Below are 7079 nucleotides of genomic sequence, written 5' to 3' on the forward strand. Positions count from 1 at the left end.
AGTGTCACACCTAGGTTTCCCCATCCAGAGCTGAAACCTGTTCATGCCCTTGGAAAGACTTGTCTTGACAACAGTTGATTTTAGATCAGGAATTTAACCCAGCTTTAGTTAAGACACAGGTTAAAGTCAAGTAGGGGAAATTAATTTATACACTGTTGAGGGGCTGGGAGGTAGGAGGAGTTGTGCTATTTGTAATGGGAGAAAGGGAAATGGAAAAAATCCAAGAGGAAATTGGTTATGAATCTTTCTCTTGTAAACCTCTTCTAAAAAGTGCTGTTTTGCATGTTGGAAATTCCCAGGCATGTAAGCCTGTCGTGATGTAACATGCCAGCCTGTGATGACTTCTTGTATGTGAACGCAGGTTGAAAAATTTTTTTAAAAAAAGCCAAAACACGGCTTAGGCTGATAAGGTCATTTACTTGTAAGGTGAGAGACTGGGTAATACTCGTTGATGGAGGAGAGAGTAGAGGCAAATTTCCCTCAGAGCTACCAGTTTGCATACAGTTAATGGTGAAGAGTTTTCCAGATGTCCCCCAGCATAATGGAAGTTTTCAATTTTCACTCATATTGAGGTTGTGTGTTACTTAGTACAATAACATTTCATAAAGGTAAACATGGTACAGATGCTTTCTGTTATTTGTTACTCATGTCTGAGGAGATATAATTTACCTGTTATAAATATTATATTTGAGACACCTTTTATTTTCAAAGGCATTAAAAAATTTAAAAGGCTAGGGTGTATTCCATTTACTAACAAAAGAGAAATTACCTACTTAATGTTTGCAGAGGGTATTTTTATGTAGTAGTTCAGGCATAAGAGATTACTTAAAGCATTCCTTTAAAAAGAATAAAATATTGTCTGCTCCTGAATTTGTACCAGAGAGAGTTTTGACAGCAAAATATTATACTATTAGAGCTGGTGGGTACTGGTCTCTTCTCCTAAGTAACAAGTGATAGGACAAGAGTAAATGTCCTGAAGTTGCACCAGGAGAGGTTTAGATTGGGTATTAGGAAAAATGTATTTACTGAAAGAGTGGTCAAGTATTGGAACAGGCTGCCCAGGGAAGTGCTGGATTCGCCATCCCTGGAGGTGTTCAAAAAACCTGTAGACATGGCATTTCAGGGCATGGTTTAGTGGGCATGGTGGTGTTGGATTGACGGTTGGACTTGATGATCTTAGAAGTCTTTTCCAGCCTTAATGATTCTATGATTCTCTAAAGCAACCTGCCATATATCTCCTTATTAATGTTTGTATTGATGGCTTGTAAACTGTCTAGGGATTAAATGCTTTAATCCAGGATTACTGCAGTTAAATGTGTAATCATCCTAATTTTTTTTTCCCCTTCAGGGTTCAGTGCAAGTGAGAGATGGTATGGAGCTACTTTCTGTTTTTCAGTTAAGCATACATGGGGTCACCTTCCTTTTTCATTCTTAATTTCTCTTGCCACTGCAGATCAGAATTTTGTGCAAAATGTTTTGTTACAGAAGGGGTTTTTTTTTGCCACAAACTTGTGGCCAGTATGCTCCATATTCGAGGTACAGCCATTGCTTTCTCTGTGTTCTTCTTTGCCTCTCAAATGTTGTTTAGTGCAATGATACATAAGAAAAGCCGTTTCTTTGTAATCTTTGTATCCTTTCTCATTGGCCAGTAGAGACATGTTTAAGGGAAGCACTTTCAATCAAAATAGTATTTTCTAAAATATGCATTTTTAAATTATATTTCTCCTGCTTGTTCTTAGCTGAAAGGGATTTTTCTCTCCTCTTTCTTTTTAAGCTACTCAGTTACATAAAAAATAAAAAAATATGTATTTTACCAGCTGTGATTTTCCTGTACGAGAGGTTTTTAAGTCTGTACTGGATTAGTTCAAATTGGATTTTGTGTTTGTTTTTACTCTGGCACCTGAAACACATCGGAAGTTCCCTCTTCCTGAAATGTTTATGGGTGTGTGAGAGGAACAGGAAGGTGGCTATGCAAGCCTACATATATCTGGAGTATCTTCTACAGAAACATAGATCAGATCCTTTGCACAAATATGCTCATCGGTGCTGAAGACAACAGTGCTCCTATGGCTTACACAGTTGAAAATCTTGCTCACTGCAATAGGCATAGGGGATCTAATTAGCCCATTTGGACTGGGTTGCATTATTTTGGTTTGGTTCAAACAGTTGGGTTCTTTGAGCCAATTCTGGTTTTCTACTAACATGTCTATTTGTTATCATCCCTACTGAAATTTCGATGTCTCTAGAGTCTACTCAAGGATTTATGCTTTGAAAGAATGAAAAGAGAAAAAAAAAGTTAAAATACGCTCAAGTTTTTGTACGTGCAGGAGTCAGGAGCCAGGAAATTCAAAGTGGTAGCTTGGGCTGAAACTGTTTCTCATTTGCACTGAATATACCGCATCTTTGTGGCACCAAGTTAGCACTGAATACAGCAATACAAAATATGCTTTAGAACATTAAGTATGGCTACTGAGAGAAGTGTTGCTTTGAATTTTTCAGAGCAAGTGCACTCTGAAGAGCTCAGACAAAGAACTGTTCTTATACCAGCACAGTGGGGTATGTGGAAGGAGTCGTTGCATTCAGTCCTGGAGACCTTTTCTGATATTAACATTTTGTAGTGACCACAGTGGTAGTACTGAAGAGGGTTGGGCAGTATGGGCTTGATATGCAGCCAGCCAGTTTGTCCATAAGTTTACATGAGAATCCCCTTCCCAGGCATAGCAGGAGATGAATCCTGGAGTAGTGTGCTGTAGAAGATTGTCTCTGACAAGCTCTTAAATAATGCACCTGCCGCATCTGTTTTTGAACCACGAGTTACTGAACATAACCCTTGAGATTTCATGTTTCTTCCGGTATTTGAAGTACAGCATTTCCACCTCACAGCAAGAAATTTTTATGTCAAAACCAATAAATGTTCTTACTCTTACCAAATGATTTTCTGTCCCGGTTACAAGGAAACAGTATTATAGGGTCTTTTTTTATTATTAAAAATGGTGTAGTCTAACATTTACAACATGTCCATAAACCTGCTGTCAAGTGCAAAGAAGAACTTCTGGGGGGTCACTTTGACTCACATGGTTACATTCTACATTGTTGTTGAAGAAATAAATATTTCTTGTGTTGAAGGAGATTAACCTGTGATACTGTATGCATAGTATACACATTAAGGGAAGGACTGTCTAATAGTTACTTCTGAATCTGTGGCTTGGACTTAGGCGTTTAACCCGACATGCTAAAATGCATCAGAAGGGTAAAATCAGTAAGTACAAGTACTTAGTGATTTTTTTCCAAAACTCTGCTGTTCTACAGTAATTGTAATGACCCAAACTGTCTTTTATGTAATACCAAGGTAAGTATCTGTATTACACCTTCTTTTCATATTCATATAGAGGAAGGGGTAGAGGAATATAAAGCTATTCCTTACCTTTCAATCAAATCTGTTCTTTAAAAAATACCCCAGCTCCAGTGCTTAGAAGAGTAATTGTCTTGGTTTTATTGTCATTATTCTTGAAGAATTTTATAACAAATATGCTGTGGTGCAATCCACAGAAATGCTATAAATAGAGGTAGGTGATATGGTTGTTATTAAAAGTCAGGTTTTAGACAGTGCTATTGACATAAAAAAGAAGTCAGTGTGACTTTGTGGTCAAAGGTATTACCTCATGTCCTGAGCAAAAGCAATTTGCATTTTTGGCAGGATATTTGAATGTCTACCCAGTATGGCAAAGGGAAACTTTGAAGGTTTCAAGAAATCTGTCTTGATTTTTTTTTTTTTTCTGTAATTTAGGATGCTTTTCATGCAAGAAATGGTACATATGGGTGAGTCAGGTCCAAAGGCCACAGGCAGGAGGTGCCATGTGGAACGTGCTGCTCAACTTCTGATTCCAGGCTCTGCTCTGTGCTGCTTGACATGTAGTGAAATTATTTGCATGAGGCCTGTGCATGGTGTTCTTACATTCTTCTGTGCGGAAGGCATTATCTAAAGGCTAGATATCAGTTATTTATTAAAAATAGACACAACTGTATTGAAATATAGAGAGACATTTTCTGTTGGGGAAAAAACAAGGAGGACCTCTGTGGAATCAAGCATTTCATCCCCTTATCAAGCACTGCAAGTGAGGGCAGTTGCACTGCTACATTATAAACAGTCTTCTGCTGGACTGGGGAGAAAAAGAATCCTAAAATACATAGTATAAAGATAATAGACTTCCATGTGTTTCCGCATGGCTTTAAGGTATTGTGTGTGAAGTCAAATGTACATTCATTTCAGAGTAAACAAACATGAATCCTCTTGTGATAGTAATGATGGTATGGCTAGCCATCTTATAAAAAATAGTGACTTTGAAAGAATGAGGATAGTTAGAAGGCTTTCTTCTCTCCGACATTTGAAGCAATATTATACAAAATACCTGCTCATTTTACTGTATAATCTCCTAAGTGTGGACAGTGATGTTACTACTTAAATGAAAATATTTTTTCCAAGGCAACATTAATGTCATCCTCCCATTTACTTATGGACATGTCTTTGCCTGATTTAAAAAATTCCCACCTGAGTTGCAAATTAACTTATTTCATTCAGGCTTTTAAGAAACAATCAGAATAGCTTCTCTACATCACATCAATTTGAGGTTTTTTTGGGGTTGTGTGTGACTCTGCTGCTATTTCATCAATCCTTCCTCCCCCACCGAGAACCTTCCTGAAGGTGGTGTTTAGCGCTCAAAAGGTGCTGTTGCTTGTGGCTTGGTCTTGATTTTGGGGCTTGCTCAGCGAATGGGAAGTGTTCACAGGATTTAGCTGGCTATAACAACTGCTGTGACAGCTGTTAGACTCTTTTATGCTTCTTTCTTCCTCTGAGCAGTCTTAAATAGAGGTGCAGTAGGAGCAGTCCTCTGTCTAGCTGGACCCTTCTGCTTTACCAGGTTTCACAGGGGCTCATCAGCTGGAAATAATGAAGGAAGAGAAGGAGCTGAGAGTCTTAGCTGGGCTCAGTATGCCAGTGGGAGACAACCATGAAAAAGACAAATATGATCTAGGATGTGTCAGGAGAGGCATTTGCAGCAGAGATACGGAAGTATTGCTGCCATTATACAAGGCACTGGTGAGACCTCACCTGGACTAGTGAGTACAAAGCTGGTCACCCGTGTTCAAAAAACTTAATTGAAAATGGGACTGATAGGGAGAAGGGCCTACGGGCAGGTTGGAAAATCAAGGGGATGGAGAACATGTCATGTAAGAAAAGTCGATGTCCTTTTAATCTAGCAAAATGGCAGATTGAGAGCAGATACAAATGTCTACAAATAGTTCAAATGACTATTCATCAAGAGTGAAAAGTATTATGAGTGAAAGTTAATGCTAACATGAAAAACCAGGGAAGAAAAAGTGTAGCCTGGAATTAAAGAGGCTCCTGTAAGATCAGGGAGGCCCTGGAGCAGATTTCCTATCCAGAGATGGCCAAGAAAAAAGAAGACTATAAGACTGCTTTTAAGATGGACCACAATACATTTATGAAGAGGTGCATATGATAGTAGGGCATTGGCATCCATACCCCGTAGGGCTCTTCCAGTCCTTCCTATGTGCTTGACCTGCATATATAAAGGATGTAAAATGGCACTGTAATGAAGGAATGTCTATTCTGAAAAACAGTTTGGTGTAAAGGAGGGAGAGGAGGAAGGTGGCTGAAGAGAGTGGGAGAGAAGGGCTGTCAAACAGAAAACACTCATTTGGAGTGTTTCTCTGCAGCTGAAAAATGAGCATTTCTTCCTAGGTCTATTTATTATGGCACTGCTTATCTAAAAACAGCAGTTAAAAAGAAAACTGCACATTATTCAAGCTCTAATGCAGCGTGTTCCATCCTACTTAGAATTGCTATGTTTGTACTCCATCAGCCCAGACAGGTGATCTGTTTTCTTTTATAAGTCAAAGTGTTTGGATTTTTTTGAGCTTGGAGATATGGCAGATGCTTCTCTTCCACATCTGTTACTGGTCATGTCTGTAGGACTGGCGTTCAGTGGAGTATTCCGGACTGCAGCTATGCAGACTTAATAGCTGTAAGCTGCTCAGAATAACAGCAAGGAAAGAGAGGGAAGATTATTTTGGCTGTACAGGAGGGAGGCAAGATTATTACAGTTCTGTGTAGTCAGTTGTACTGTCTGCTGATGTGCACTGCTGTGAGAGATGCGGCTTGAGGACAAGGATTGCCAAGGATCCCTTCACTTACCATGTCAGAGTAGGGGAAAATGGTATTAAAAACCAAATTGTTCCATGTGAAACACAGGCAGTCTTCTCACACTAGGCTAAACTTTGCCAGCCTTGTTTTCTAAATCAGATATTTATTTTCTTAATACTTAGGAAAACGAAAAGTTGTAATCCTGTCACAAATATTTGTATACTATGGACTGGGCAAGTCTGCAGGTGGAGGAATGTGAACATGCTTGTACAGGCTTGATGGATCACTGTGAGAGTTGTTTTGTATCAGCTAGCTTTTTTTCTTTCCTTTTTCCCCCCCTTTTTTTTTCCTCTTCAAATATAGTATTTTCTTAAGCTGAACATCAGTCCGCCAGATAAATAATTATTGGCCATCCTGCATAGCTTTTGAAAAAACTTCTTTAATGTACCAATGTGCAATGGTAACAACACAAGAAAATTGTAAACTGAGTTTTGTGTGGACTCACAGCAGTTTTATGTATATATATAAAAAAAAAAGTCTAATGCAATTAAAGTTAGTACCTGGAGTGATACTCAACTGGAATGCATCAGGTTGGTTGATTTTTTTTTTAATGCAGAAAATAGTCATGAGGCTGACTGTACCTGCCCTATTAAAAAGACAAAACAAAACAACCCCCCCCCCCCCACCCAACCAAAAATCCCAACAAATCAAAAGACAATAACAATCCTCTGTTTTCCTGCACCTTGAATGTACATAATAAAGCACAGCCACCTGTGCTTGGTTGCTCCTGTCTAACTTTTCATCACTCTGTTGCAATGGCTTCTGAGAGGAGACTGATGAATACTGGGGACCTAAAAGGATAGCATGACTATTGCTAGCTATGTGATAACACTTATTCCTGACATCATTTATA

This window comes from Antrostomus carolinensis, unplaced genomic scaffold (assembly GCF_000700745.2).
Source record: "Antrostomus carolinensis isolate BGI_N321 unplaced genomic scaffold, ASM70074v2 scaffold13114, whole genome shotgun sequence".
In the NCBI taxonomy this organism is placed as follows: Eukaryota; Metazoa; Chordata; class Aves; order Caprimulgiformes; family Caprimulgidae; genus Antrostomus; species Antrostomus carolinensis.